Here is an 8497-nt window from a genome sequence, read left to right on the forward strand (position 1 = left end):
TGACGATTGCGACATGAATCAATTACTGGAGCTCACTTGTGGATTTGCCATACCAAAATCCCTTTTGAGAGATGAAGTATTTGGAGGAAAAGGCGATCCAAGGCTTTCAGGTATCGCAAATGGAAATAGCACCATCCTGATTGAGGTTCTAACACCCGTACCACCGGTCATCACTGTAGGAACAAGAAGAATCCGTTTATTGCACAAAAGTCAACCTCTACGCTGTTTTCAATGTCAGTAGGAGGGACACATGCAAGGAGAATGTCCTTACAACCGACCCAATGAAGTGGTCCAAGGAGATCGCAAGACCACTGACTGTGAATCTGCGCCTCTTGGGAATGACACCGATAAATATCGTAATAGTTCAGCAAAGGATACCGAGCTTGGAGCATCAAACAAGGCATCAGTGGAACTCTTGACAAAGAAGAGCGCTACCGTTGAGCAGGCTGACCCTCATAATAAAGTGGCACGAAAACAAAAGGATACGACGTTCCTGCCGATTGAGCCCAGAGCTCAAGAATCTTCGGAGGCACCTCCTCCATGCGTTGTGACGAGATCTGGGACTTGTTCAAATCGTGGTGTACACTCTAAGGGTGTGAGGGAATCAAAACAAAACTCGACCTGTTCCCAATGATCCCCATGGAGAAAAAGAAGGCAATGGAACACACAGAGCGTCCAATTGATCTCATTCTAACATTAATGATGGAAAAGTTGACCCGATTCGTCGATTATGGACGACATTGGATATGTCGAGAATTTGGCATAGGGTGAGAGTTGGCTGCTTTCTGTTAACGTTAGGTCCGTTGTTGCAAATAGGTTTAAAATCGATGAATGCATAAAAAAACAAAAACCACTTTTGGTGGCCTTACAAGAAGTGTGGCAGGTCGAAAACTATGATCTAAACTTTAAGGATTATCGTCTTGAATGTTTAACTCGTCGTGATAAAAGAGGAGGAGGGGTCGGATTTTTGATTAAAAAATCACTTGTATACAACTTGCGGCATGATTTCAGTCATCATAGAGAAGACAGTGAAATTATCGGAATTGAGGCTGAGGATTTCTTTTTTCTCTCGGTATACTTGCCTGTAAACGCAAATTTGAAAACAAACCAATTGCCAGCATTAGCCAAGTTATCGCTCTATGTTCCTAGAAACCATTATGCATATGTGGCGGTTTTAACATTAATTTCCTGAAGGATTACTTTTAAACTCGAACATTTAATGATTTTATCTTAGGACAAGAACTAATTCCGTTAGTTGATACACCCACTAGAATTACCCCTACATCACAAACACAAATTGATAACATTTTTACTAATAGGAAGCTCGAAATGAAATGTGGCATCCTCCTCTGCGAGATAAGTGATCACCTTGCACCCTTTGTATGCCAGGGGAAAGTTTCAAAGACCAATGAAGATGAAAATGGCGTGACTTTGAAAAGGAGCATTCGTCCCAAGAACATTAAGATATTGCGGAGCAAACTGGAAAAAATACAATGGAACATCTGTGAGAGCAATCTTGTAAATTCATTTCTAGATTATAAATCTCAGCTAGAGACTGCTTTTTTAGAATCTTGTTCTGTTGCGGGGAATCGCAAAAGTAAATTTCAGAATCGTAATAATATCTGGATGGCGCAAGGTCTTCGGAAATCTAGAAAACATAAACAAAAACTACAATCGAAATACGTAAAACTTCAAACCTAAGAAAATCAAAAACGCATTTCTCAGTACTACAAATTGATAAAACCTGCTAAAACAGATTATTTGTGTGATATTTTTGCCAAACAGCATTCAAACGCTAATAAAACATGGAAAGGTGTGAAACAGTTGTGAGTTAACAAATTACCGGCCTATAAGCATTTTACCTTCTTTATCAAAGATTTTTAGATTTCGGCACAAACACTCTACGATGCACGCAATACTCAACTTCTTACAAAACTTGTCCAACAGCAACGAAAAGTATTCTGTTGGCATCTTCCTAGATCTAAAAACAGCGTTTGATACAGTAAATCACAAGATTCTTTTGGCAAAATTAACAAGATATGGTTTTAGCTCCAATATTACTGGATGGATTAGCAGATATTTGACGGATCGACAAAAAAGAGTTCAAATTGGAGATGTGATATCAGAACCTCGCTCGTACCTTGTGGAGTACCGCAAGGGAGTATACTGGGCCTATTGCTTTTCCTAATTTACATCAATGACCTCCCCAACGTTACGGGATTTAGAGTCACAATGTTTGCTGACGACACCACGTTGCAACACTTTGGTGCAACGTAAAAGAGTTGGAGGGTCAGTGCAATATATGGATGGAACCGTTATCAAATTATTTTAAACGGAACAAATTGACGATAAACCACGGCAAAACAAAACTAACGATTTTTGGCCCTAGGGGTGTAAAACACTATTTTACAATCAACTTGGCAAATAAACCCATTATACAGGTAGGGGCTTCTCGAGACGAGAAAACCATTAGATTTCTTGGATTGAACATCGACGATTGCCTCAATTGGAAAGAACATATTCGCTTACTGGGAAATACTGTGCGAAAGGTCTTATTCACCTTTTTTCTCGCGAAGCACTCGGTTCCCTCAAAACTAAAGCAAGTTATGTACAACTGCGACAATCTACCGGCCACCCTGAGAGATATCAGATAAGTGGTCACACTGTGAAGCTGGCTCTCAAGCAGAGTCGTGCGCCATTTTAGCATTCTATAACGACCTTCCTACACGGTGTTCAAAAAGCCGTATCAAGTTTCCAGAGAAATTCCCAAACACAAATTGGCATTTTTCTACCTCAAAAAGTCATAGGGAACAATGTTATAGATTTTGTCGTTTCTTGAAGACTTTGTTAATACTGATTCTTTAAGGCTTCATTGATATTTATGAAATTTTCAAGTGACCATTCATCTTAATGTACCTTGGATGCTTTTAAAATAATTTTTAAAAAATCTGCTTTTTTGAGGGTTTTAGATATGGTTGTACAAGGTTTTAAGTTAATTTGAAATTATGCAAGAAACGAAAAATAATCTTTTGTATTTGTGCTATTGAAAATCGATATTAATTCTTTGGGAAATTGAATCAACATATAACCGGGGCATTTTGGGGCTAAAAACGATGAAATTTGGACTACTAAATCCGATGTAACTAAGTAGCGGTGAAATAGATGATATCATAATTTATATTCAAGAGCTAACTAAATGTGCTCCCAACTTACATTGGGTAGGTTTTTGAAAATTTTAGTTTTTATAAAAATGTTTTTAGTTATGCAAGTTTTTTATGTGGGCTAGAATTTCATAAAGCAATAAAATCAAAATTGTTCCCCATGATTTTCTGAGGGAGAAAAATGCCAAGATTTGCTTGGGAATTACCATCAAAACTTTAAAGGGTATTTTTACCAAAGGTTTTAGTACGCGAACCTTGCTCCATTTGGTGTCAGAAGTGGGATAGTGGGTGGATTCCAGGATCCACCTTTGCTCATCGGTTGATTGGCAAATTCGGAAGGATTCGTGCTCCCATTTTCGAGTGGTTAAGTGGAATCATCAACTGTCAGGATGGCAAACGCGCGAGATATCGTCCGGCCAGAAACGTTTAAGGCCGAGTCCCAGACGTTGGACGACTACTTGGACTACTTTGAAAGTGTCGTCGGTGTAAACGAGTGGGCGGACGCAAAAGCCGCAGGTGTCCTGATTTGTTGCCTTGGAGTAGGCTCCTGCCTGTTGGATGATGTCGGTGCCGCTGACCGTGGCTCATTCACCACTCTGAAGGCATCACTGCGGAACAGCAAAGCTCCGCATTGCCTGGTGGAAGCGGGTGAGCTCAAGTTTATGAGGAAAGGTGCCTCCGAAACCCCACAAGATTTTCGTTCGCGAGTGGCCAGGAAGGTCGACGTATGTTATGGCGACTTTGCGGCCTCTAAGAAGAAAGTGTTAGTCCTGGACAATTTTGTGCATGGGTTACCCATGGAAATGAGGAATGCTGTACTCTTACATCATCCGTCAAAAATTGAGGATGCCGTTACCACGGCCATGATGTTTGATACCATTCCGCCTTTCAACGCAAGTAACAAGGGAAAACCCAAGGTTTTGTCTGAACCCGTGAAGAATGCACCCTTCAAGGCCAACGACTCAAGGGAATCCGGCGGGAACGTCACAAATTGGAACACAGTCACTTATTACAAATGTCAGGAAAGGGGACATAAGGCGTCGGGGTGTCGGAACAAAAAGAGATTGCATGTGTCGGTTGTAAGTGCTGCCACTCCCAGACTGTATTTGGACGTGTCGATCTTCCCAAATGGAATGGATCGATGGCTTGTGGACTCTGGTGCTGCCATGTCTATCCTTCCCCAGAACCGCTATTCCGTCGACAATGAATGTGCCCAGAGCATTGTTGGAGTGGATGGATCACTCGTGAAATGTGCGGGTACTAGGAAGCTTGGCCTGTATATCGGGAAGACTCCTGTAGAGCACGTGTTCAAGGTGGTCAGGACGTTGGAGGGTATCCTGGGAATGGACATTCTAAGCAAGATCAAAGCCACCCTGGATATTTTGGGTGGAATGTTGCTCCTGCCCTACCATGAACGAATTAGGCTTGTCAGGGAAGGTTCATCATTACCTGTTCAGCCTAAATTACCCCACAATTGGGAATCTGGGCGTAAAGAAGCCGAACTTCCCGTACACGTGCCCACTAATGAACAAGACTGGAAAGAAGGAGATCCTTTGGATTATCTTGCTCCAATTTCATCGGCCCACTTCCAACCACCTATCCTGAATCAAGGAGGTGCCTGGGAGGAGTTTGGTTCTAAGAAGGAACCGGAGATCGAGTTTGTTCCAGGAACGCGAGAACTGAGCGACAAAATTATGGAACAGAATCGGGGAGCCTTTGAAGGATCGGGACATACAAACATGGGTATCCATGTAATTGAGACGACTCCAGGTCCACCTGTATTCCAAAGGGCGTACCGAATCCTCGAAGTTTACCTGGAACCTGCTAATGAGAAGATACAACAATTAATTGAAGATGGATACATTCAAGAAAGCTCATCGGCATGGGGAAGCCCTCTCGTAGTTGTGAAGAAGAAGTCAAATGGCAAGATCCGACTTTGCGTGGATATGCGCAAAGTAAACGAGCGAACAATTCCGGATCGGTTCCCAACTCCAAACGCCGAGGACATTCTTAATGAAGTCCACGGAAACGTTTTCAGTGTTCTCGACTGCGATCAAGCGTTCTACCAAGTCCGTCTTCGTCCTGAAGATCGAGAAAAGACTGCGTTCTCATTCAGGGGAAAACTTTTCGAGTTCACGGTCATGTGCTTTGGCCAGAGAAACGCCCCTGCTACATGGTCTAGGATCATAAAGAAGGTAGTAGACGGTCTTTCGTTTGTGCGTGCCTTCTTCGACGACGTAGTTGTATTCTCAGAAACAATTGAAGAGCACAAGGATCATCTGAAGCAAGTTTTTGATCGGTTTGTTGAATGCAACCTCCGCTTAAATCGTGACAAGTGCAAACTGTTTTGTAGTGAGGTCGACTATTTGGGGCACAAAATCAGTCGGGATGGAATTTCCGTGTCCCCCAAAAAGATCGACGCTATCAAAAAATTTCCAAGACCAGATTCCTTTTCTAGTCTGAAAAGATGGCTTGGGTTGAGCGGGTACTACCGAAAATTCATTGCCGGGTTCGCTGAATTAGCACGACCCCTCCAAGTAACCCTAAGAAAATCGGTTAAACACTTTGCTTGGACCGACGAGATGGAAAGGTCGTTTAACGAGATCAAGAAACACCTCCAAAGCGCCCCTCTCCGAGCAAGACCAGACTATTCCAAAACTTTTGTTTTGACTTGTGATGCGTCGGATATCGCCATTGGAGCCACTCTAGAACAAGAGGGCCAACTAATTGAAGCCATATCCCATGGATTTGGGGAGACGGAGGCTCGATGGCCGTCCCAGGAAAAAGAGGCCTATGCAATCGTCTTTGCATTAAAGAAGTGGCGCCACCTCTTGCTGGGCCGAAAATTCGTTTTGAGGACTGATTGCAAGTCGCTCTTATGGCTCAAAAGCTGCAAGGATGCTGCTGGAAAACTCGGACGTTGGTCAATGTCTTTGGCCGACTATGATTTGGAATTTGAGCACATTGCGGGAAAAGACAACGTTGTAAGTGATGCTCTTTCAAGAGTGCGTGTTGCCGCGGTTGGCGCGGATTTGGAGGAATGGCGGGATGCCACCTCGAAGGATGAAAAGATCCAAGAATCGCTTCCAAGGGCCGATCTCCACGAGCGAGATGGTTTTGTAGTGAAAATGACCAAGAAAGGAGAGAAGCTCGTAGTCCCTCAAAGTTTGGTCCCGAAAATGTTGAGAGCGTATCATGACGATCCGATGGGCGGACATATGGGATTCAACAAGACTTTGGAGCGACTTATGAAGCGTTATACTTGGATCGGAATGAGAAAAGATGTCAAGATGTTCTGTGATCGATGCCTCGTATGTTCGAAGTGTAAGGATTACGGAAAGCCCACTAGAACTCCGTTGAAACCAATACGAGCTGATACTCTTGGCCCGTTTCAAAAAGTCGGAATGGACCTGGTTGGTCCGTTGCCAGAATCACAGGATGGAGCAAAATGGATCATCGTCCTTGTCGATTACTTTACAAAATGGCCTGTGGTGGGCGCATTGAATCGCTGTGATGCCAAAGAGGTCATTCAATGGATGAGGGATCAGGTATTGACAGTTTATGGAGTGCCAGAAGAGGTAGTGACAGATCAAGGTGTCCAGTTTATGAGTGGGGAGTTCGCTAACTTCTTAAAGAGTTCAGGAATCAAACATTGTCCCACTTCTCCATTTCACCCAGCCTCTGATGGTCTTACCGAGCGCTACAACCGAACTTTAATGAATGCCTTGCGATGCTTCACCGAAGAAAAACCGGAAAACTGGACGGAATATATACAATTGTGCGTGTTCGCATATCGTTCAAGCAAACAACAAAGCACCGGATATTCCCCCTTTGAACTTCTTCAGGCAAGAACCCCGAGAATGGGCATTGATGTCTGCCCGTTGCATAGTGTCAACAACCATGATGATCTCTTGGAAGAAGCATTTAGTATCGCATCTCGGATTCGCCCGGTGGCCCGGGAGAACATTAAGAAGTCCCAAGAAAAGTCAAAGAAAAATTACAATAAAGCATACCATGTTGAGGCCACGCCTGTAAAGGAGAAAGATTTTGTGATGTGGTTACGTCCGGCTCCTGTTGCCGGAGGAGGCTCTCAGAAACTGAAGCCTCTGTTCCAAGGTCCCTATTTAGTTGAGTCTGTCTCGGACAAAACAGCCCGGATGTCAAATTGTGAACGTGGATCAATTGAAGATTACCAAAGTAGACGCTCCTCATCTCGGCGTCCTTTGTAAACGAGGACGGCCTCGCAAAAGTGGTGGGGGGATGTGACAATCTACCGGCCACCCTGAGAGATATCGGATAAGTGGTCACACTGTGAAGTTGGCTCTCGAGCAGAGCCGCGCGCCATTTTAGCATTCTATAACGATCTTCCTATGTAATAAAGGTTTTAGTACGCGAACCTCGCTACACAACGCATTTATTAGGAGCCGGTTGGAATATGGAGTAGAGTATTTTGGGGGGTCACCGTCTTTTCCTAATCTCTTTCTGTTACAGCTGTCATCTGGCAGTCAGGTGGATAGACGGGGCAAACGAAATTTTCAAGAGATTTAACATCTTGAAAATAGCAGACGCAGTGACGATTCATCGCTTACAGTTTATGTATAAGTGCTTAAACGAAAAAATCCCCCCAGTCCTAAACAACTATACACACGGGGAGAAAAGAGGTGGGTTAGAATTATTTTCCATGCCACTCGCCCATACTAACTGTGGTCAACAGCTTCCTTGGTTTGCGTTTGATAAATCCTGGAATGAGTTTTTTTATTGAAACAAAAATTGATATTGATTTTAGCATCTCTTTTAAACGATGGATCTCTCGTCTGACAGACTTAGTCATCTCTCGCTACCAAACCACATGCAATATCTTAAACTGCAGGTCTTGCAACCGTTTTTAGGGTGAACTTCAAAAGATTTCCATCACAAGAACTGCTGCCTTGGCCGAGTGCGGAAAATCCAGGTATGGACACTTGCACAGATCAGATGAAATTCAGGCCCCTAAATAGGGTTGGGTACCCAAGAAAAAAAACCAAGAGGCTTATGGGAAACCTGGGGTATGACTAACCTTCTTGCACATATACAAAGGAATCCCCGAAATACATACATACATACTTTAAAACGCTATATTGTATGTAAATAATGAATTGAGATCTCAAAAGTAAATTTTAGTGAATATCTTGGACATTAGAAACGTTAGTGAAATGAGGTGTCTGTTTTCTACAAAGGCTGGATGTTACTTCATGCTTATGTATTTCAAAAAAGCTAAGATTTTATTACTTCTGATTCTATTTGCTGGATTAACATCTAGATTGGGCAAAGAAATAACATGATTTAGGGTTTAAAAA

This window comes from Tigriopus californicus, chromosome 7, assembly GCF_007210705.1.
Source record: "Tigriopus californicus strain San Diego chromosome 7, Tcal_SD_v2.1, whole genome shotgun sequence".
Taxonomy (NCBI): Eukaryota; Metazoa; Arthropoda; class Copepoda; order Harpacticoida; family Harpacticidae; genus Tigriopus; species Tigriopus californicus.